Here is a 24,394-nt window from a genome sequence, read left to right on the forward strand (position 1 = left end):
GCAAAGGAAAAATCTGGAATCAGTTATCATTATTACCTCACTTAAATCTTTTTAAATTATAACGTTTTGGCAAATTTTGCTCTTATAATTCTTTGAGCCTGGGGTATCTTCTTATTCTCTTCTATCTCTCCAAAATTCTCCTTATCATTCAAGGTCTAAATCAGATACCACTTCCCCCATGAAACTGCTTCTAAATCCCCATCAGCACAAAATCAAGGTTCCTCTTTGCTCCCAGCTACCTCACTTCTATCTCCCCTAAGTATTTTAATGATCATTTTGCTTTTATGTTTGAGTTACTTTTGCATCTGTCTTCCTGAGTTAAAATACCTTCAGTGGAACAGAAAGCATCTTATTTATTTTGCACCGCAGGAAATTGGTAGGGAGCCTGGAATTAGTAAAGATCCAATAACCAATTGATTGAATTACATAAAATGGTACAGGTCTGATCAGACAAATTGTTTTTCAGCTTGTTCTTCTTGGTTTGTCTGAAGTACGGTGCTCACTTGAATAATTATGAGACCCAAACCTCAATGAGTTCAGATAAACAGCTCCAGTGTCTTCCCTCCTCTGGATTTAATTTTGAGTTCCACTAAGTGCCAGGAGATAAGCAAAACATTTTCTGGTGCATATGCTGTCTTGGATGGAGACCGCACCAGACACCACAGTCCAAGTGGGTGAATAATGCACTGGATATCTGGCCTGATTTTAGGTGCTTGCAGGCAAGCTAACCAATAATTAATTAAGGTAGGCTCTCCTATAAATTCTTTGTTTCACACTACCCCACTTTTCCCCTCACTTAGTAACTGCCTCATTTATTATCAACAAGTGATGTCTGAACACCTAACATGTAATAGGCATCTTCAGCAACTAGAAATACAGTGTTCAGTAAGGATATACTTTATATCAGTAAGCTGACCCCCTATAAAGAATACTATAATAGAGTCTCCCTTTTAATATCAAAAAAAAAAATCTAAAAGCTTGTTTTAACAGAAAATAGTTACCCAGAAAGTGCCCTGGGTGAGCAAGGGTTTGCAGGAGACAGGAACTATCCTAATAACCGCATTTTAAATGCATACAATGTGCCACTGAAATCGCAATAAATAACACAGAACAAAATCACCAGCTACGCAGGGCAACAGTAATTGCAAAGACAAATCCAGAGACAGGGACCATCTCCGGGAAACCCCAGCTCTGATGCTGTACTGATCTCTCTCCACCAGTCTCTTCCCTCGTCCCCGGAAGCCAAAGCCCTGCCAATCTGGTATGACTTTGTTTTCCTATGACCTGAAACCTGATGTCCCATAGCAGGAAAAAGAGTCCCAGGCTGCAATTTGTGGCTGGGATTCTGCTTACAATTGCCGAGAATGGTACAAATCTTTCAGATGCTGTGAAATTATTTTTGTAGAGAAAGAAATGGAGCACAGTTGAAGAGTAGATTCCCGAGTGTTCCTCATCACTTGTATTCTTAAATTTATGACTCTGGTTGGAAACCCAGAGACCTGGGTCCTAGTGCTGGCCGGCTTTCGGCAAGTTATGTAAGTGTGGGTAAATAACTTAACTTCACAGACCCAATTTTCTTATCTTCTAAATAAAAGAGGTTGACAAGGTTATCTCTAACTACATGTGACCTACCCGGCTGTGAAGTTCGGGTGGTCTCAGGTCCCTCCTGGAGCATTCTATCAAGATACCCGTAGATCAAGTTTACCTCTTAAAAATTGTTGCCAATGTTAAGAAATGTCATACACATAACCTTCAGACTTCCCTTGAAATCTTGTAAATTATTTATTCCTTCTCTGTAGTGATATATGATCTCATATGGACATTATCAAGGTCACTAAGAGTAGAAATATTTTCCTCCTTCAAGCCTATTTTTAAGACTTATTATTTCCTTTGTTCCTAAATTATGTATTGCTGAGTGACAAGCAGCAATGATAAGATGAGCTTCCTCACAATATTTGTTTAACTTCAACAAGAATATCTCTTCCATATATCTTGAAGTTGATCTAAAGTTCTATCAAGACCCTGGGGCCTTCCAGATCTCAGTCTTGTCTTCCTCGACATGTCACATGACTCCCTTTACCAGCAAAAAGTATGGCCATGGGAGCATCGGCTGACAGGTCTGAACACAATATCTAGTGAAGAGAAGGGGAGATTTTTCCTGTCTCAATTGTTTTTAGCAAGAAATTTCCAGAAGCACCCCAGGTGGCTTTTCCTCAGGTCCTAGTGGCTAGATTTAGTCACATGCTCATCCTTAAATCACTATCTGCAAAAGGAAGAGTCCACCTTAGATAAATCATAGTTCACTCCCTGTGTAGAAGTTGTCACCTACACAGCACTTAAAAGAAGGCGAAACCAAGACAATATCAAGCGTCTACCCTCAAGGAAAGGGAGATGGGATGGCCTAGGGCAGACAAACAATGGTCACAACAGAATTAAAAAGCACATTTGTCAGGGGAAAGTGGTCACAAAAGAAGCACCTTTGCTATCAGAGTAGAAACCAGCCTTGACCTCCTAAAGATGAAAGATAAGGTTGCCAAACAGTACTTGATTTCAAGGAAATTTTCAAAAGCCTAGCCAGTGAATTCATTTATTTATTCAGCAAAATTAATGAGGATTTTTGTATACATGACATACCATTAAAATTCCAAAGTAAATTTCCCAATTCTAAATAACATCTTTACTTGAGGACAAGACCTCAAAACTCCCATCAGAACATTTATGAAAAAAATAAATAAATTCTGAAACAGTTCAAAAGAATTGCCCTAAATTTCTAGATTTCAGATTTTCTGGGTATCAGATTTCCAAGAGGCAGAACAAACCTTTTCCTGAAATCCACAAGACAAATGCAAGATGTGGTAAGCATGGCTTTCTCTTCTGCCAAGATTGTCTCAGTACCTTCCCATCTTTTGTATGCAGCTGCCTCCCTCTGGTCCTCAATGCTTTCTCTCATCCATTCTTCTCCTTGTCCCTCCCTTTCCTGCACCTCATCACTTTTCATAATAATTTTGTACCATTTTATCTCTTCTCTGATTTTCCCTATCTCTCTTTTCCCTTTTTTTTTTAATTTTTTATTTATTTATGATAGTCACAGAGAGAGAGAGAGAGGCAGAGACACAGGCAGAGGGAGAAGCAGGCTCCATGCACCGGGAGCCCGATGTGGGACTCGATCCCGGGTCTCCAGGATCGCGCCCTGGGCCAAAGGCAGGCACCAAACCGCTGCGCCACCCAGGGATCCCTCTCTTTTCCCTTTTTTGTCACTCTCTATTCCTCTTTCTCCCCCATTTTCCCTAAATTGGTGCTCTTATGTCAAGAAATGCAAATGTAAAAGTCCTTTCCCACCTAAAAAAAAATTTTTTTTACATATATGATCTCATCTAATGTGTCCCTTAAATTGCCTGGTCACATATTCAACAAAAATTAATTTAATTGAAAAGTCTCTTCATCTTCACCTATTAATTATGCCTTTATATTTACATGTATAAATTATCTATTACTGTCTAACCAGCCACCTCAAATCTTATTGGCTTAAAATAATAGTGATTTATTTTCCATGATTCCATATATTGGCCAGGTGGTTCTGCTTATCTTACTTGGACCCACATGAGGCTGAATTCAATTGGTGACTGAGCTGGGCTGTAAAGTCCACAATGGTCTCACCCACATGTCTAGGCTAAGGCAAAGACAGAAGGCTAGAAACATTTTCTTTCCAGCTGGTCTTTCATAATCTAGTCTATCTTAAGCCTCTTTACATGTGATTTGTTTCTGAGAGAGCAAAAACCGAGGCTGCAAGGACTCCTAGGTCCTTGAACTAGAAATCACACATCGTGATTTCTGCCTTTTTATGGGCCAATGCTAACCACAAGGCTGGCCCTAAAACAAAGAGAAGAGGAAACACATCTCATCTCTTGATGGGAGGAGTAGAAAAAAAGTCATGTAAGACAGATTGTTGGAGCCATTTCTGAAAATAATTTACCATAGTTAGTGATGTTAATAAGTGAAACTTCAAAATTTCTAAGTCAGCCATCTTTTAGAAACAGCAAGTTCAAAATCTTTATGTTGTCTAGGCATAAAACTAATACAAATAAAATAGAATATTTAGGAATAGGCATAAATACATAGGGAATTTAGTATATGAAAAACTCAGAGTTTCAAATCTATGGGAATAAAGATAAATTTTTTAACAAATTTTTATTGAGATAATTATAAAATGTAAAGTTCTAAAAAAAATACAGAGATTCTTCATATACTTTGTCATCTTTCCTTCATTGAATATTCTGCAAAATTATAATAAAACATCATTGACATTGACACATCTAACTTTCATCCAGATTTCCCCAGTTTTACTTGTATTCATGTATGTATGTGTGTGTAGTTCCAAATGATCACCTACGTAGGCTTGTTTGCTACCACAGTCAACACACTGAACAGTTATGATAGCACAAGGATCTCTCATTTTGTCTTTTTTTTAATATTTATTATCTTTTTTTTTAAGGTGTAATTATTTATTTATTCAGTCATGAGAGACACACAGAGAGAGAAAGGTAGAGACACAGGCAGAGGGAGAAGCAGGCTCCATGCAGGGAGACTGACGTGGGACTGGATCCCGGGTCTCCAGCATCACACCCTGGGCTGAAGGCGGCGCTAAACACCTGAGCCACCCGGGCTGCCCTCATTTTGTCTTTATGTAACCACACTCACATCCTTCCCCTTCACCCCAACTCCTATCCTCAGCCCTCAACAACCACTAGGCTGTACCTCATTTCTAAAATTTTGTCACTTCAAAATATTACATGGGTCATACAGTATGCAGTGTTTTTTAAGCCTGGCTTTTTTTTCATTCAGCGTAACCCTCTGGATATTTGTCCAAGTTGTTGTGTGTATCAATAGTCTATTCCTTTTTATGGCTGAGTAGTATTCCAGGATATGTATGTACCACAGTTTGTCTAACTGTTCACCTTTTGAAGGGCAGACAGATGATTCTAGTTTTAGATCATTGCAAATAAAGCTGTTATAAACACTGTGTATGGGTTTTCATATGAATATAAGGTTTCATTTCACCGTAATAAATGTCCAGGAGTGTAATTGCTAGGTCATATGATAATTGCAGTTTTCTTTTATAAGAAACTGCCAAATTTCTCCAATGTGGCTGTATAATTTATGGTCCAACCAGCAACATATGAATAGTTCAGTTTCTCTCTATCCTCCCCAGTATTTGCTGATTCACTATATTTTATCCATTCTGATCTGTATGTAATGGTATCTCATCATGGTTTTAATTTGCAATTTCTTGGGCACCTGGGTGACTCAGTAGGTTGAACCTCTGACTCTTGATTTCAGCTCAGGTCATGATCTCACTGTTGTGAGATTGAGCCTCGTATCAGGCTCTACAGCCTGGAGCCTGCTTAAGATTTTCCCTCTGTCCCTCCTCCCCCATTCTCCTTCCTAAAACAATAATAGTAATAATAATAATAATAGTTTGCATTTCCTGATGGATAATGTTGAATACCTTTTCATGTGTCTACTTGCTCTGTATGCCTTCTTCACTAAAATATGTTTGTGACTTTTGCCAGTTTCCACTTGGATTTCCTTACTTGAATTTAGTTGAGTTTTGAGATTTTTAAAATATATTCTAGATATAATTTATAAAATTATTTTAAAATTTTATATATTCTAGATTTTGTTGGAATGTGGTTCCCAAATATTTTCTGCCAGCTATAGTTTATCTTTTCATCATTTTCACATGGGTTTTCACAAAGCAAAAATGTTTAATTTTGATGAAATCCAATTTATCAACTTTTCCTTTTATGCATCATGCTTTAGGGTCAAGTTTAAGAGTTCTTTGAAAGATGGTCTTTTTCAACCATTTGTTACCACTTTTGCAGAGGAATCAAAAATATAAAGTCAAATTCAGACCTCACACCATAACCAGAAAAAACTCGAGATGAATCGAAAAATGAATATTTCTAAGAAAGGAAGAGATAAATATTCCAGAATAGTATATAAGTAAATTTATGGGCATAAATGAACACATAAGTAAATAAAATGGACAAAGAAAATGCACAGTTCATAGAATTAAAAAATTACAAATGGCACATAAACATATGAAAAGATGTTCAGCTTCTCAAAGTACAGTGAAAACTAGTCTCATGTATCAGCTCGTCAGTTAAATTTTAGCCATGTAATCTGTTGACAAGTGCTCCAGTCAAGTCATTTAAAGAAAAAAGGGGGTACATTTACATAGGGTGACTATCTACAAAAAGAATACTTGTACAGTAGCAGGTTAAGGGAACTCAACTGGCACAGAAATTAATGAAAGCTGAAAGTTACTACCACCCTAAGGCCTGAAGGAGCAAACACAGTTACCAGTTACTAGAACTAGAGAGAAGAGAAGTAGGAGACAGAGCTGAGGCCTTTGGTAAAGGGAGTCAGTCAACCCACAGAAATGAACAGGAATGAAAACAAGTGCCATGATCTCTCTCCTCCATCTCCAGCCTCCTTGCCTTCCACCCATTGGGGGAACCCCACGAGAAGCCATAGGACAAGGTAGTTTCTTAATGCTGAACGTTAAAATCAGCCTCAGGTCCTAAATCAGAATGGAGAACACTGAAGTGTGGATCAGAAGAAACTAGCCAGCACAGCAAGGCTGTGGGAAATCATGCCCTCTTCTCATTATTACAGAAAAAAGTACGAAGTTGCACAACCCCTATAAGAGGGTAATTATCAAAACACAACCAATTATAGTACACCTAGCCTCTGTCCCAGCAATCCCACCTCTGGAAATTTATCTTACAGTTATACCTGCACTCTGGGGAAATGTTGCCTGTTCAAGAGGTTTTTTTTTTTTTTTTTTCATTTTTTTTTATTGGTGTTCAATTTGCCAACATATAGCATAACACCCAGTGCTCATCCCATCTAGTGCTCCCCTCAGTGCCCGTCACCCAGTCACCCTCACCCCCCGCCCTCCTCTTCTTCCACCACCCCTTGTTCGTTTCCCAGAGTTAGGAGTCTCTCATGTTCTGTCTCCCTTTCTGATATTTCCCACTCATTTTCTCTCCTTTCCCCTTTATTCCCTTTCACTATTTTTTATATTCCCCAAATGAATGAGACCATATAATGTCTGTCCTTCTCTGATTGACTTATTTCACTCAGCATAATACCCTCCAGGCCCAGATTATTTACTGTAGCATCATACTTAATGTGAAAAGACTGAAAACAACCCAAGTGTCCATTTTTAAAATAAAATAAGCTATAGTACATTTGCATAATGGTATACTGTGCAGCTCTCAAAAAGAATGGGGAAGGCCTGTGGGAATTGACACGGAAAGATTTTCAAGATATGTTAGATTAAAAGTAAGGTGCAAAACAGCATAAAGGATGTTAGCTTATCTTATCCTTACACAAAAAGAAAAATCATCTACATGTGTCCATAAAAACAGCAGAAGGATATGCAAAAATGTAACAAAAAGTTACCCTAAAAGGATGTACAGGAACCAGAGTGTGAATAAGACTTCTCAATAAATACATTACCAATTTTTTTAACATTTCTATTGGTTTCTATTGATTTTATTGTTTGCATTTTATTGACGTGCTTTTACTGATACATATTATCTATACAAATGTTTTTAATTATCATGTGTTATCTTTCTTGAAACCCTAAAAATAGGCATTAATGGGGAGGAAAACATCAGAGTTCACTTAAAGTCTCTCCTCCTCTCTCGCAAATTCTACTGTTCAAAGACTCTAACAAGCCAAATGACCAAAAGCCTGCCAGCCTTCTGAGATCATCCTTTACTATCCAAATAAAATTGTTTAAATCCCCCATCCCAAATGCCACAAAGGTCAGACTGTTCCTTGAGATGTCTGAGGATTCCTGCTCTAACCCCACTCTCAGCTGGAGTCTTGGCAGCCACTTAAAATCTGGTGGTCTCTGTGTACTTTCTTCTTTGGTCCTGCTTTCCCCGACATTCCTCCACACTCGTTCCACTTCCATTTTCACAAAGCGTGGTTAAAATGTGGCTGCTATAACAGTGTTTTATGGACACTTGAAGGTTTCTGGAGGATGTCAGGACCAATTATTGAAGACCCAGAAAAGGATGCAGTAATTGCATAAGTAATTATGCAAATGAGTGTCATTTCCCTGCAGTGCTGGCACTGTCTCCCAGCACCTCCAGGGGGCATGCACACTGAGCACCTTCCACTGACAACTCTTACAACTCTGGAGAAAGTTGTAGAAACTGAGGATGACATAAATGAATTTTGTCCAGGAGAAATACAATTGACTTCCACCTTGTAAAATTGATGTTCTCAAACATTACACTTTATTGCCCTATAGGATATGACTCAGTTTTGCATGTATTTCAACATTCCCAATTACCTCTGTGTGTGTGTGTGTGTGTGTGTGTGTGTGTGTGTGTGTGTGTTCTTCATATTATTCTTTAAACAGGTGAATTGAAGTTGTGAAAGAAAGAAAACTTCTGTCACGGGATAATGATTTTAGCTTTTTGAAAATTATACTTTGGTAAGGGACACAACCTGCCAGGAAGTAAAATAAGAACTTCAAATTGAAGTATCAGACACCCTATTCCTGAAAATTCTTAGCCACTCCACAAGTATTTCTCATGGGTCCTGTGTTTCCTTGGGCCACAGGCTCCTGCACTCCCAAGCACTTCCTCCCTAGACCTTCCCCATCATCCCTCTTCTTCCAGCTCCCAATACCTCAACTACCAAGGGCCAGTTCCAAGATGTCTATTTTTTTTATAAGGTGGAGTAATTTTACTCCAAACACCACCTGAAACTTAGTTCCTGGTCTCCTGTGAGTATGCAAGAGAAGGTTATTATATATTTTTTCTTTATAATTTAAAAAATGCATCTATTCCTGAAGTTAATGCTGCCATTGTCTGAGAATTCTTTCTTTAGTTGGTGCATCACTTTCTATTAGACATGTAAGATACGACACTCCCTGCCAACAAAGCATGTGTGCCACTCTAAACAAACAAACAAAAAAGCCCTCTAACTGCAACCTCCCATAGCAGGAAGAGTCCCAGCATCCAATAAGGACTAGATTCTCATCTTAAGCACCATAGCTCTGGACCAAGTGATGTGGCAAATGAGACCTCACTGTGTTCTGTTTGGGTAACCTTGCGAAACTGAACTAGATAACTTTTAAACTTCCTTCAAACCTTGAGATTCAAAGAAATCACAATAACATTTAGTAAACTAAGGTTCTACTGACTAAAGTGGTCATACTCAATGTCTAGGCAGCAAAGAAGTTGTTCAAATCCCTCAAGTTCCAACTGCCTGGAAGAGTCCTGAGAGACTTAGGAAGTCCTCTAGGTTGTCATTACAGTTCTTCTTTGGCCGTGTTTGACTTCTTCATCCCCTGCTGATTGTCTTTACCTGTCTCTACTTCTCTGGCTCTTGACCCACCTCTGATATTGTTGTATCAGACTGTAACATCACTGCTCAGTGACGTCACTCATTCATCACCAGAGCCTCCAGGCAAGTTACACTTATCTGCAGTCAAGGCTTTTCACTGAGATAGTAAGAACTTTCTCATCATGTTCATAGATATTCAGTTTCCCAAAAGCATGATCCTTTTCTCTCTCTGGCTCCTACATAATGTCTGCTAAGGTGGCTTTTATTAATTTTACTTTTCAGATTTTTCCAAGGCCCTATCTTCAGGGAACATGGGATATGTTTACCCAGGAACAGGTCAGTGGATTATTAAGGACGCACTTTATAGTGTCTAATTTAAAGCACCCTTCTATTGCATAACTCCTACCCACAGATGAATTCTCTATCAACTCTGGGAACTCCCTGAAGATTAGAATACAGTTTTATACATTTATCTATTTTTAACTTTAGAGACTTGCAACCTATTCACAAATTTCTAACATCAACTTCATCTCTAAAAGGGATGTGTGACCACCCGTGAAGCCATGTATGTTCCAGTGTTCCGAGGTTCTCAATGACTCTCTCGAAGGATTCACAGAATTTAGAAAAACTGCTATACTCACTTATAGTTTATAATATAGCAGAGGATTCAGATTAAAATCAGCAATGGAAAAAGGCGCATAGAGCAAACTCCAGGAGAAACCTAGTATAATAAGCTTCCAGTTCTCCTCTCCTAGTGGATTCACATGGACAGCCCAATTCTCCCCACAACGATGTGTGACAACATGCAGAGAGTGTGGTAAACCAGGGAAGCTCATCTGAGCTTTGATGTCCAGGCTAACTGCCCATAGGACTGACCTTCAGTCTCCAGTCCCTCCAGAGATCATGCTGATACTGCCTAGGTGAACAAAGACACTCTTATCAAGCAAAATATTCCAAGGGCTTAGAGGTTGCCTTCCAGGAGCAAGGCAAAGGTCTACCTTTCTTTGGAATGTACAGGGTCTGGACAACCTGCAAAGTTGATCCTTTACTGTGCAATTCCATTAACACCACCTAATAGTCTTAAAATACAAAAACTACTTCATTCAAAATGCAAAAGCTGCTCAAACATCAATGCCAGTGTTTATCACTCCTTACCCATTCTCCCGTCTGACTTTTCAAAATTGAATAGCCCTAATCGTTGCAGTGTGTTTTCAATTGTAAGTGACTTTTTCCTTTGGTCGTTTTTCTCATTTCAAGAATTTCATTTGATACATAAAGAACAGAACTCCATCTAATAATCAAAATATGTGCATTATACGTATTTATACATGACATTAAGAAAATATGTGTTCAAAATATTTTCAAAATGTCTTGTGTACAAAATTCTTGTGTTCGATGCTCAACATTTATGGGCATTTAGGCCAAAGAAATGGACCTTGTGATAATTAATTCTATGTGTCAATTTTGTTAGATCAAGGGATACCTAGAAAACTCATTAACATTATTTCAGTACTATGTGTCTTTGAGGGCATTTCCAGAAAAGGAAACTGGGAAGTGAGTAAAGCAGATGGCCCTTCCCATTATGGGTGGGCATCATCCAACCTGTTGAAGACTTGAACAGAAAAAAAAGGCAGAGGAAGGTTGAATTCTCTCTCTTTCTTACTTCTTGGCTAGAATATAGATGTTTTTCTTCCCTCAACCATCCTGGTTCTCAGGCCTTCAGACCCAGACCAGAATCTACACCATCGGCTCTCTGGTGCTCAGGGCTTTGAACTGCAGCTTGCCTGGGTCTCCAGCTTGAGATAGCAGATCATGGACTTCTCAGCCTCTATAACTGCAGGAGCCAATATCGTCTTTTACATTTATAAATACAAATACACACACATACACACACACACACACACACACACACAGACTATTGACTCTGTTTCTCTGGAGAACCCTGACTAATACAGATTTTCATCTTTGTGGAATAATCAAGACTCAGGTTTTCCTCTAGTTAAAAGCAATAAATTATCCAGTTCATTCAATGTATACATAAAGTTCAGAAAAGTTATCCACAAATGCATTACCTTGTGCTTTTCCTAATCCACATCAAATTATACCTATTCAATAGGAAAATATGGATAAAACAGTTTTATCCATATTTTAATTTAATAAAATTTTATTAAATTTTTAATAAAAGTTAAAACTTTTATATATCATAAAAGGAGAAATGAATAAGTTCTAGAAACTTAGGTAATAATTGTAATATATGTGATAGGAAAGGTTTAATACGCTTAATTTATAAAGAACTCATAGCAAGAAAACTTGACTTTTTATAATTTTTAAATGTCCTTTGGGATAAATGGAGAGTGATTGCTAATGAATACGGGCTTTCTTCTGAGAGTATAAAAGTGTTCTAAAATTGTGGTGATGGTTGCATAACTCTGTGAGTATATGAAAAGCCAATGTACTGTACACTTCAAATAAGTGAATTGTATGGTGTGTGAATTATATCTCAGTAAAGCCCTATTATTTTTCAAAAGTTCCACCTCTCTACATACTACATAAAATTAAAAATTGGTCAATAGATAAAATCCTATTTTTTTCATGTGCTGCTAATTGCCTAGAATAATGAACGCTTTCATACAGAAACTTGACAGTAATGCAAATTGGTATTTTTCAGGAAAACAACCAAACTTTAAAATTATGCAGGTTCTTTACTTCTAGCATTTACCCCAATTGATTGCAAATGCGTCCCAAATTTTTCACCACCACCCCCCATATCTATTGCATTTGCCACATAACCTTGAGTATATTCTCACTCAGACTCTTGCCACAGCCATGTAATTCCTGGGGCAAAGAGATTTTGGCAATATCACACGAGAGGATAGAAAAAGTGCATGTTTCTACTTATATTCTTATACCTCTGTCATCACCCTGAGTACATGCCCAGGCTAGCCTGCTGGATGTAATAAGAGGCTTGTAGAACAAGGCAAAGCATCCCAATTGTCCCCAACAGCCAGCCATTTCCTAGATATCTAAGAAGCCCACAGGAGACCAAAAGAACCACCCTCTTGAGCTCAGCGTAAATTACTGACCCAAAACTCATGGCCATCTCCCATATGTTTACCATGTCCCTTTCTCCTTTGCATGTTTAATCCCTCCTTTTGAAATGCCTGTTCACAATTCCATTTAGTAATGCATATTTATGCCATATTTCATCCAGAAAATCTTTATAAATTCCTCTAGCATATAAGACATTTGTTTATACTTCATCACACTTTCTTTGCAGTTGTATATGCTTCTCATGCTTTTCTGCCTCTAAATAATGAAATACTTCTGATCAAGGGCTTTACTCTGTCTTTGGTTCCCATGCTCAGTCAATGATGAGATGCTCATTAAATGTCTATTATATAAATGACTGAATTGACACTAGATAAGAACCAGCAGATCTGAGCTCTGTTCTAGATTCATCACTTGGACAAATCACATCTCTACAATTCAGACTTCTCACCTGTGAAATGGGTACAATATCTTATCTCTCAATTTCACAAGGCTGTTAGAATGATTAAATTAATTTTTTTATTCAAGTACAATTAACATATGATGTTATATTAGTTTCAGGTGTACAATATAATAATTTAACAATTCCATACATTTCTCAGTACTCATCAAGGTAAGTATACTATTAACCCCCTTTATCTATTTCATCCATCTACCCACCCACCTCCTCTTTGGCAACCACCAGTTTGTTCTCTGTATTTAAGAGTTAATTTGTTGTGTCTTTTGTTCTTTGTTCATTTGTTTTGTTTCTTAAATTCCACATATGAGTGAAATCATATAATGTTGTCCTCTGGCAAGGGAACAAAAGCAAAATTAAACTATTAGGACTACACCAAATTAAAAAGCTTTTACACAGTCAAGGAAACCATCAACAAAACAAAAAAGCAACCTGCTGAATGGGAGAAGATATTAGCAAATCATATATATAATAAAAGGTTAATATCCAAAATATATAAATAATTTATACAACTCAACACCAAAAAAAAAAAAAAAACAATTAAAAAATGGGCAGAGGATCTGAATAGACGTTTTTCCAAGGAAGATATATGAGGGCCAACAGACACATGAAAAGATGCTCAACATTACTAATCACCAGGGAAATACAAATCAAAACCACAATGAGATGTCACTTCACAGCTGTCAGAATGGCTAAAGTGAAAAACACAAGAAATTGGGTACAAGGTCATCATTTTCCTATTAATGAAATATAAGATGGGATTTGATCTGGAATTTCACTAGGGGGCCCAAAATTCAAATTTGCTCTGCTTAAAAGGAAACAAATTAACAACCAGATGAATTCCTGGTGTCATTTTTTATCAAAGGAATCAAAAAGATATTTCAAAGTGTAGCATGTTTAAAAATTAAGGAGCACCTATATAATTAGATGATAGAAGATACAGGCAAAACTTAGAGCAGCCATCATTGTCTTTGGGATTGCCTAGATCTAAATAACATAGATGAGACCCACAAATAAAATATGTCAGAATCACTCAAGACCAAGATCACTACAAGGAATATATGATAGTGGAAAGAATGAAGAAATGGGGTAAAATCATAGGGTATAGATTACAAACTGGTCATTATAACATCAGTGCAATAATGATCACTTACCAGTTTAGATGGGAGGAAAAGAAATAATTTTAAAAAGAAGAACATGTGTTCTTGGAACTAGCAGCAAGAAGGAGGCCTATTGTGGTTTTCAGAAAGATATATAATTCTCTGAAGTGGACATGGAAAGAGAAGGGGAGATAAATTTTTCTTACTGGACAGGTGCATGGCCAGACATAAAGCCTGGTACCTCCATATGCTTTCTTACCTGATCCTCACAACCCCAGTAGTAGGCATTACTGATCCCATGTTATAAATCTGAATAACAATGTAATGAATGCTTCTCACGTGCCAGGAACTATACTAAAGACTTCACATGGATCATCTCACTTAAGCCTCACAGCAACTACTATGTGAGTGCTAATGCTATACCATTTTACAGAAGAAGAAACTGAGGCTCAGAATGTTTAAGTCATTGACTATGGTCATGCATGCATTAAGAGTGGAGCTAGGATTTCAAAAAGCCTGAACTCCTTTATATCACATGTTCTTCCCACTACCCTAAATAAAAAATTTCACAAGAATATGAGCCACAGAGAGCATGTCAGTGAGGAAACTGACCCACACAAAACCAGGCCACCAGTAGCAAAACGTATCTGGTTTTGAGCCCCAGCCCAACTCTCCCTCCAGCAAGACCAAAATAAAACCTATCAAATCAGCTAACTCTCTGATTCCACCCTCACTGAAACAAATCTTCTGATATTAACTTGGTTTCCAAAAGAAAGAAAGAGAAAGAGAGGAAGGAAGGAAGGAAGGAAGGAAGGAAGGAAGGAAGGAAGGAAAAAAAAGAAAAGAAAAGAAGAAAAGGAAAAGGAAAAAAAGATTTCTCATCCTGAAAAGAAGAGGCACTAAAGGGAGGTCATTTTAAAAGATGAACCCATTAAAGGGAAATCACTCTAAAAGACCCCAATAATATTTTTTTTTTTTGAGAGTGACAGCAAGAGTGAGAGTTGGGAGTGGAGAGGCAGAGGGAGAGGGAGAAAGAGAATGGTAAGCTGCCAACATGGGGCTCAGTCTTACAACCCTGAGATCATGACCTGAGCTGAAATCAAGAGTCAGATGCACAACAAACTGAGCCACCAAGGCACTCCTCCCTAAGAATTTTTTTTCTTAATAATTTAATCAGATGGCCAGTTGGTTTACGCATATAATGTCCAAATCACTTTAGCTAGCATGTATCAAGATGCCTAGATCTGAGCCAGCTCAGGATAAGGGCCACCAACTTTAGATACATTCACTCCCAGAGTCTATGGCTTAAGCAGATAGTCACAAAAGTAAGTTCTGATGTGATGTGCTAATTCCTTTCTCCGCTTGGACATGGGCAGAAATCATTGAATGAGCACATTTGAACAATAAGCAATAAATGTTAATCCTCCCTGAGAATCATCAAGAGAGATGCTCACAGACAGCTAGCATATTCATCTCACGGAACTGAGCTGAGTTCCCAAATCTATCAGAGAATAGAAGACTCTTGGAGCAAAGGTATCACAATTAACTCTATAGCCATAATGCAGTCATGCAGTGTTCGATTGTGTCTGCTCTCACAGAGGTTACCTCACAGAGGTTAGCAGAGGAGGGAGACACCAAATAAATAATTATAAAAATGAAAAATAGCTTGGGTGAGCAAAGTTATGGAGCCTGGGGATGGAACATAATGTGCAGCCAGGAAGAGGGGCAGGGGTGCTGCATCTGTAAAGGCTTCCCTGAGCTTGTGTGTATGTATGTGTGTGTGTCAGAGAGAGAGAGAGAGAGTGAGAGAGAGAGAGAGAGAGAGATGGGGGTTCAATGAGTGGTACTGAAAATAGAGACCAACATCCTTGGGAGAGGAACAGCATGCAAATATATTGATAGGAAATAAGGAGCACGGTGAAACATTCAGGAGCCAAAAGAAAACTCCTATTACTGGAACAGAAGGCAGAATGGAGAAGAGGCCTGGGGACACAGCTGGAGAGGTAGACAGAGATATTCTGATTTCATTCCTTGGCCTCATGAGCTTATTTAACAAGTCTGCTCATGAGAGATGGATCTGCTCTCAGTGTTCTGCCAAAATCCAGTTTAAGTGCCGAAAAGACAGAAGGCCAGACCAAACATTACATCTACTGAGACAATAATGCCATCCTATCAACCTCGTAGGAAACAGCCCACCAGCCCTTTACCCCAAAGTCAATATTACAGTTCTGCCATTTGGCTCTGAAAGCACGTTTTGATTTTCTTTTGTGATTAATCGCAGCTTATCATTATAGAGACAAAAGGATTCCTTGTGCTGATTTGTGAGAGATGATTTACTGATTCATTATGGTAAGACTCTAAATATCTACTGGTTGCCGGATTTCACACCTGGGCCGAATATCCACCTCCTTAAACCAAAACTGACTTTCTAATTGATCAACATAAATTTCTTTGCTTCTAAAACCCAATCAGTAGGATCCCAGAAGTTCAGAGCATGCCTACACTGCAATTTCTGTACCTCTTAATCAACAGCTTACACGGTAATTGATAACATAATTTAACTTAGTAATTCTGAATATGTTTATGTTAATCCCTCATAAGAATTTCAGAGTATTGGTTAATGAGATATGCCCCAAAGGCCTTCTTTCACAAGAAAAGTTTATGAAACACTTACATTCAAGCTTTCTCTTGCTGCTCTGCCAAATGTTTGAACCCAAGTCTGAAAAATAAGTAGCCACGTCTAATGATTACAATTTCCATTTCCACAGGCAATTCCAGGAGCAGATGCAGCCCTATAACATATGTTTAAAATTTTTCTATGTTCTACCAAATATCCAACGCGAAACTGAAAAAGTGAATTTGAAACTGATACCTAATATCTGGATCTTAAATGGATCTAGATAAAATCCCAGACCCATCTAACTGAATTTTACAATTAATGGCTTATTCTTAGAGGTCCTCAAACATATTCCAGAAGTCGGAAGGATGCAATACAGTAGAGGAAGAAGATGAGGACCCTGGTGTAAGCAGCTTTGCAGAGAGGATGTCAGGCCATGTTCAGGAAGGTACTTGTGGCAGGTTTCCACTTCTCAAAAGGGCTAGGGCAGGCTAGACATTGACAATTTTCACCAGAGTTTCACGAAAGGCAAAAAAGATACAAAACTGTGACTTGTGTACTAGACATGAAACTATTTAAAAGCAGAGCCTTAGCTCAGGGCAAATTTTTATGATAATCATCAGCTTTTAACTCCAGAAGAATATTGAATGGTAGGAGATCAGAAAGACTTCCAAAGGCGAGAGTGAGGGTTGCCAGGTAAAACACAAAATGTCCAGTTAAATTTGAATTTCAGACAAACATTGAGTAAGTGTTTTGTTTAAGTATGCCCCATGCATCATTGACAGTATTTTTGTTTGCCAAATCCGGCAACCCTTGTGATAGGAGACTTTTTTTTTTTTTTTAATTTTTCACGCCCATCTGCTTTATCAGGATTTGAGTACACAAGGTTGGCGATGAGATGCTGATATTTGATTGCTCTTCACAAAAAAGGGAGAGATATGGACATCCAAGCAAAAGCTGGGAAGATTAGCACCAGCAAGGAAAGGGGAGAAAAGATATTTGGCAGAGGTCTGAGGAGCATAGAAGTGACACAAAGAAGGGACACTGAAGAAATTTTAGGCCACTTTCCTGAGACGTAAGTTATCTTTTTCATTGTTTACTAATGCACTGGGGTAGGGGTAAGGAGACTTACCTAGAGTAAATTCTTTCTGGCCACTAAAAGGTGCCAAGTCCTACTTAAAGTTTGGAGCAAAACAGCCAGCATATGGATTACATGAATAATTGGAAGCAGTCTTCAAACAACAGCAAATCTACATATATTTGTTTCAACCTCTGGACCAGCCAGTCTGCAAAACCACCCTACATAAATGTGAACCAAAATAGATAAGGTTCTGCTTAGGGCTAGTGGATGGCATCTCCTGAGCGAAATATAAAAGAGGGTTTGGAACCAGCCCAAACTGAAACCACTAACTTAACCACTGAGACAAGGGTTTCAATGATGTCCAACCCATGGAAGACTACAAGAGGACCCATGCAAAGATTTTTTATTATTGTTATTAAACATTGGCCTAATGTTATAAAGGTGAAACGCCAACAGAGCATTGTTAACACAATGCCTTGTGAGTTAACTTTAACTAATTCAGTTACCTAAGTTAACCAAGTTTTTAGCTTGTTGTTTCCTTTTTTAACAATGTAACAAACTTGGCCATTTTATAAACACTTCCCAGCTAATCACTTTATAACATAATACATTTATAGAAATAAAAAAAATTTCAGTAACTTGAAGCAATGAACTACACCATAAAACATCTCTGAAATCTTTTTGAATGCCAGGTTCCAAAATAAAAACTTGGAAATGTGATTCCATTTTGATGACAAACACCTGCAATAAACCAAGAACATTTTTCCAAACCACTCTCTGAGTTCCATTGAACATCAAAGTGCTATTTGGTTAGGTTTGGGGGGGGGGGCAGTTATAGTTGTTAAAAATGTTTTGTATTATTCAGAGAGAACTTAAATCAGTGAACCCACACTTGTCAGGCATCTTGCACACTGCCATAGGGGGTACCAAAGTTCAGGTGTCCTGACACTTCTTTGTTTTGGACATTGTGTGAATAGAAGGCAGAGCACAAGATTATTCCATTGCTAGAGTAAAAAAACACAACATGAGTACCTGATAATCAGCACCAGGCAGTTAGGGGGTGATTGATAAACACCCAGTGAAACAATATTTCTTTATCTTCCATCTAACTTTACAAAGAAATATTAACGAAGAGAAAACTGAACTCCAAATCTATTTTGTAAATAATCTAAGTGATGCTATATATGTATACATTATGCATGGATTTTGTCTTTTCTAAAGGATATTTTGGAAATAAGGTTTAAAAAATGCCTCTATTTAGGTAGCATTCCAACTGTGAAGTGGTAGTTGGACATAAAAGATTATGGCTATAACTCTGTGAATTAGGAAGAGTGTGTAGACCAAGAATTACGAATGTTGGCTGTACATTAATATTACCTCAGATTCTTTTTTTAAAACTTGGATTTCCAGATTATGCCCACGTGCATTTAATCAAAATCTGTGTAGGTAGAACCCAGGCATCAGTATTTCTAAAAAGGGATTTCATCATGTAATTAAGGTTAAGAATGACTGATACAGACTCTTAGTCTACTCTTTGCCCCAAAAAAGTGTGCATATGATCTAGACAAATAGATAAAATCCCACCCTCCATTCCTGAGACAGTAAGGGTATTTTTCCTCCTTGGCTAAGAACATTCATTTTCCTTTTCAATACGTCCTCAACCGGTAGTCACAAAAATGTTACACAGTTGGCCCTTGAACAATATGTGGGTTAGAGACACCGACCCTTACACAGTCAAAAATCTACATATAACTTTTGACTCCCTAAAAACTCAACTACTAATAACCAACTGTTAACAGGAAATCTTATTGATCACATAAACAACACATTCTTTGTGTGTTATATGTATATATAATATATTCTTACAGTAAACTGAAGAAAATGATATTAAGAAAATCATAAAGAATAGTATAAGTGGACCCACACAGTTCAGATCCATGTTTTTCAAGGGCCAACTGTAATTCAAAATGAAAAATGAGGGGTGAGCACTAAGGAAAGAGCGTTCCATGTTCCTCTTGCAATAAGGTTCCCCTTACGGTATTCTGTTTGATAAAAAACTTATAAACATTTATGTTTAAAAGAAATGCACAAGTTGTTTTAAGAAATGTCTAATAGATACAGAATTTGGGGTCAGGCAAGGTCAAGTTGGGAACCACTGCTCTCACGTCTTCTTCTTTTGGATTTATTGGTGCCTGACCATGAGTCAGTCAGCAGGTGGCCTTAAGCAACAGGAAGAGGACTGCCTGAATCCACTGTGCTCAAGTTCTAAGTCCCCACAGGTATGAGAGATGAGAGGAAACAAAGAAACACTCAGGGGACCCACATTCTTTTTTTTTAAAGATTTTATTTATTTATTTGACAGAGAGAGAGAGGAGAAGGAGAGGAAGAAGCAGACTTCCCACTGAGCAGGGAGCCCAACAGGGGACTCTATCATGGGACTGAGGTCATGGGATCATGACGCTCATCCGATTGAGCCACCCGCGTGCCCCAGGAGTCCACATTCTATCTGGTGGAAGGTACCCTGTGCCCTGTTCTTGTGACTGCAAGAAACAGAGTCCTAAAGGCTGCCTGGAGTCCTGAGGACTTATTAGCCGAATACCTGGGGCAGTAAGAGAAATGTGAATTCCAAATCTCAAAATGGTCCCACTCAACAACAGCTGTTTATTGAACCTCCGCCAGTAGGGAGATATGGCAAGTCTCCCTGTATCAGCTTCTACCTTCTCAGTCTTCTTCCCCTCATACTACAAGTGTTTGTTTCCTCCAGCCTACAACTTCCTGTGCCTTCTCAGGAACCTGATTATTTCTATCTCTCTCTCTCTGTATCTTGTCAGCTTTTGCTTCCAATACCCAGGCAAATCAGAAGCTCCCATGTGGCACTCAAGCATCAATTTCTTTTAAAGCTCTCCAGGGGATTCCAATGTGCAATCACGGTGGAGAATTGCTGCACCAAAGAACAGGAATATGTGCAAGGCAAACTGGACTTAAAACTGCAGCTTTAGCCCAAAACAAAAAATGTCGAAGATGACATCTCAAAATGCCTGGACATTGCTATTACAATGTTCTTTGTATTTTAATTTTAACTCAGTGTCTCATTTCTCTTTCTATAGAGCATAAGTTTATTCATATTTATTTTAGCATTTTAACTGTGTTGTTTTTAAAGGCAAGCAAATACTGCCTTAGGAAGTCTGGTCTCAGTGCAATCACTTCCTGGAGAAACCGTTAGTCAAGAGATTGGGGCTCTCTAATGAGTCAAGAATGCCATCTAGTGGTGACTACCTCTGAATTCCAAATACAAATCTCAACTTTTAACAAAGCTCTTGAGCAAGTGACTGTCAATTCCAACAATTTATCTGCCTGAAATAAAATACGACTGTTGGTAAAAAGTAGCTTTGCCATTTGCAAACTGTGTGTGAAAATATGTTCAGGATAAATTATTGATATAGAACTGAACTTATAAAGGAAAGGCAACTTCTTGATTCTGCCAAATAAATTTGTTTTAGTGAATTTCAAAGATTATATGACTGATATGATAATTCAGAGGCTCTGGGACTGATAGGATGAAATTAAGTTTTATTACACGATAGTCTATATACACCCAAAGTGAAATGGGTAGTGACAAAACCTTAGCTGATAGAGTGGGGTGGATGGTGACCCCTGAAGTTATGTCCACATCCTCACCCGCCAGAACCTGTGAATAGGATCTTATTTTGATAAAGAATCTCTGCAGATATAATTCAATTAGAGTCCCCAGGTGAGATTATCCAGGTGGGCTCTAAATCCAATGACAAATGTCACAGAAAAGAGGAGAAGACACAGGGAGAAGGAGGCAAATGCCATGTGAAGGCACAGGAAGAGATTGGAACTGACGTCCCCAAAAGCTAGAAGAGGCAAGAAAGGAACCTCCGCTGGAGACTTCAGAGGGAGTGTGGCTCTGCTGACACCTTGACTTCAGACTTCTACTCTCCAGAAGTGGGAAAAAATAAATTTTTGTTGTCTTAAGACATTCAGTTTGTGGTCATTTGTGACAGTTTATTAATGCAGTTTATTATTCCTTCCTCTTTGGAGTACTCCTTCAGGAAATAAAAATAGCATGTCTGGGAATGACCTAGGTACCAAAAGTTTTTTGTTGTCTGCTTGTTTTGGTTTGGCTTTTTTACACAGGAAAGAGAACGAGCTTGACTTAAGGACGCCTCTCCAGTAAAGTACTTACTTTTTGGCCAATAACAAATAGAATTAGGAAGGACTTAATGATTTGGTCCAACAGAAGTCAAGGGGAAAAGAGTAAAGCAGACAGTAACCCTTTCAGGAACAGTTGCCCAATTGATTTGAAGAGCTGACGCCCAAACCTAGGACTGACCGCTTTAAAGAGCTGCCCAAAGTTTTGTGTTTTTTTTAAAATATAATACATGTAAATTCATTAGTCTACAATATTACAGAATGCTGTTCAATCAGTAGCATAAATATTTCACTGCCTAGTCATTATTTCCAAAAGTATTTTGGTTATCAAAGTTTTTGTTTCAGGTTTTCACTAAAAAATACTGAAGCCGAAAGATTAGTCAACTAAAAGTCTCCTAAGAAAGTGAAGCAACAAGAATTTTGCCTAAATATGCATATGTGTAATCAGAATAACTCAAATGTCAGGTCCAGTTGGGACAATGTTTTAAATTCAACAGGAATTCAATTCATGAATTGCCCATCATGTGAGGTATCTGGAAGATATGTGAACACTGAAAACAACAATGTCAATACAATTGCATGCAGACATTAATAAACCTGTCATTTGGATCAGCAGATAATCTTGTAACTGAATATTTGGATATTTAGGGGAAGGAAATGTACAAATAATCAAAGGCAGCAAATTCCCTTCAGGAATTGTGGTATCCACACATTGTATCACAGGTTTGGTTTTACTGAATAATGCATGAAGATGTCTGTTTTAAATTATTCACTGACTACAGAGTTGACAAGTAACCACTGAAGAACCATGATATTAGCCACCAGGAGCCTCTGTTTGATGTCTGACTCAGTGAAGGCTGTTTTTTCTCTAGGGAATAAGAAGTTCTGTGTAATATGAGACTCAAGGAAGAAAGGTAGAGTCTGTGGTATGCTCACAAGATGTTGCTTTATATGTGCTGATAGAATTCTGGAGCCCAAGAGTCTACAAATGGGTGCCATTGAAATCCACACCTGGTTCTGTAACACTTTGATATGTCAGAAGGGTAGGTTCTTCCATTTTTCTTAATAAGTATATCGAAACATAACACTACAGAAAATTTAAAATTTCTTTGTAGGGTCAAATGAGCTTTTTTTTTTTTTTTTGAGAATGAACAATTCCCCTAGGAGGGGAGAGTGTTGCCTTTATTGAATTCACTCCATTAAGTTTCATTTATGTTGTTTTCACAATTTTTTAGATACACTGAAAAAGAAGGAAAGAAGCTTCTCAAATAATGATGGCTGTCATTTAACAAACATGATAAATAATATTGATGAGATGAGATATCTTTCTTTCCTTCGTTTTTATTGAAGTTCGATTTGCCAACATATAGTATGACATTCAGTGAGATGAAAGATCTAAAGTTCAGAATGGTTGAAGAACTTTCCTCAACATCATAATGTTCTTCTCTTGCAGAGCCTATGCTACTTCTGGTTGATGGCAAAATACTGCCTAATAGGACCTCAAATAAGTCTTTCTAATCAGATGACCACTGGCAAGAGCCTCTGCTCTCTAGTTCCAAAGGACTCTACTGAAAGTTCATAAAGACAGGGAGCATGTCTCTTCATCTTTAGATATGCAACATCTAGCAGGATGATCATTTAAACTCATTAAGTACTCAGTAAGTATTCATAAATTACTCAGTAAGTGTTTACTAAAAGAACAGATTAAAGGTACAGAAAAAGGGAGGGGGACATTTAAGAGAAAACATTTCAGATGTACTTTCCATTTCCATACATAAATGTCAATCATATATAAACATCCCAATAATGTTGATCCATAAAATACATTTGAGTAGCCCAATGTTCAATAAATGCAAACTACTGGCAGTGGGACATCAGCTCTTAATCTCGGGAACTCAGAGGTAGATGAAAAAGAAAATTTGATTCAGGGTTTTGTAATGTTCAGGTGTGTGACCCAAATAAATTATCCTAAAATGATATTGAAGTTTTGGCCCAAATATGATGAAAATATAACAAATCTGAGTTAGAAAGTGATTAGCAGTTTGATTGTTTAAAGGTCTGTTGGTGGTTCCCTCAGATGTTAAAGCTAATATTATAGGCACTTGAATATAAACGTTAGACCAAGTTTTAAGCTTTGATTCAAGTTTTTCCAGAGTCACTATTTTATTTATTTATATTTCTGGCTTATCTTGAGTTTTACTGGTGGCCCCTAAGTATTCCCTAGGCTACTAGTTAGTGCTTCCAACAGTTACTGGGATTAAAAAAAAAAAATGTGTCTTCTCCCAGTTGAACTGAAAAGTTAGTAAGCTACCTTGAAAGTTGAGATATTATTTTATGTACATTTTACAGAAATTATCAACAATAATCTGTAGGCACTAGTCCTTCACCAAGGCCAAGGACATCCTTACTGTTGAATGCATATGGTACCCCTCTCCTGAAGGGGCATAAGAAGGACAGGGGGTAAGCAACCATATCAGGCATGGGAGTCAGCTAGGAAAAGATTTTCAAGTTAAGTTTTTAACAGAAGAGGAACTTTAGAG

At 37.8% G+C, this 24,394-nt stretch overlaps 1 long non-coding RNA gene across 1 annotated transcript; it reads left to right on the forward strand.

Moving 5' to 3' along the window:
- The first annotated feature begins 9,485 nt into the window (after window positions 1-9,485).
- Window positions 9,486-17,788, forward strand: LOC140621535 (uncharacterized). The gene is made up of 3 exons (XR_012021280.1): window positions 9,486-9,540; window positions 9,658-9,711; window positions 17,468-17,788. It is a non-coding gene; the product is annotated as an uncharacterized lncRNA (long non-coding RNA).
- Window positions 17,789-24,394: the final 6,606 nt, after the last annotated feature.

The sequence above is a fragment of the Canis lupus genome, chromosome 30 (genome assembly GCF_048164855.1).
Source record: "Canis lupus baileyi chromosome 30, mCanLup2.hap1, whole genome shotgun sequence".
NCBI classification, from domain to species: domain Eukaryota; kingdom Metazoa; phylum Chordata; class Mammalia; order Carnivora; family Canidae; genus Canis; species Canis lupus.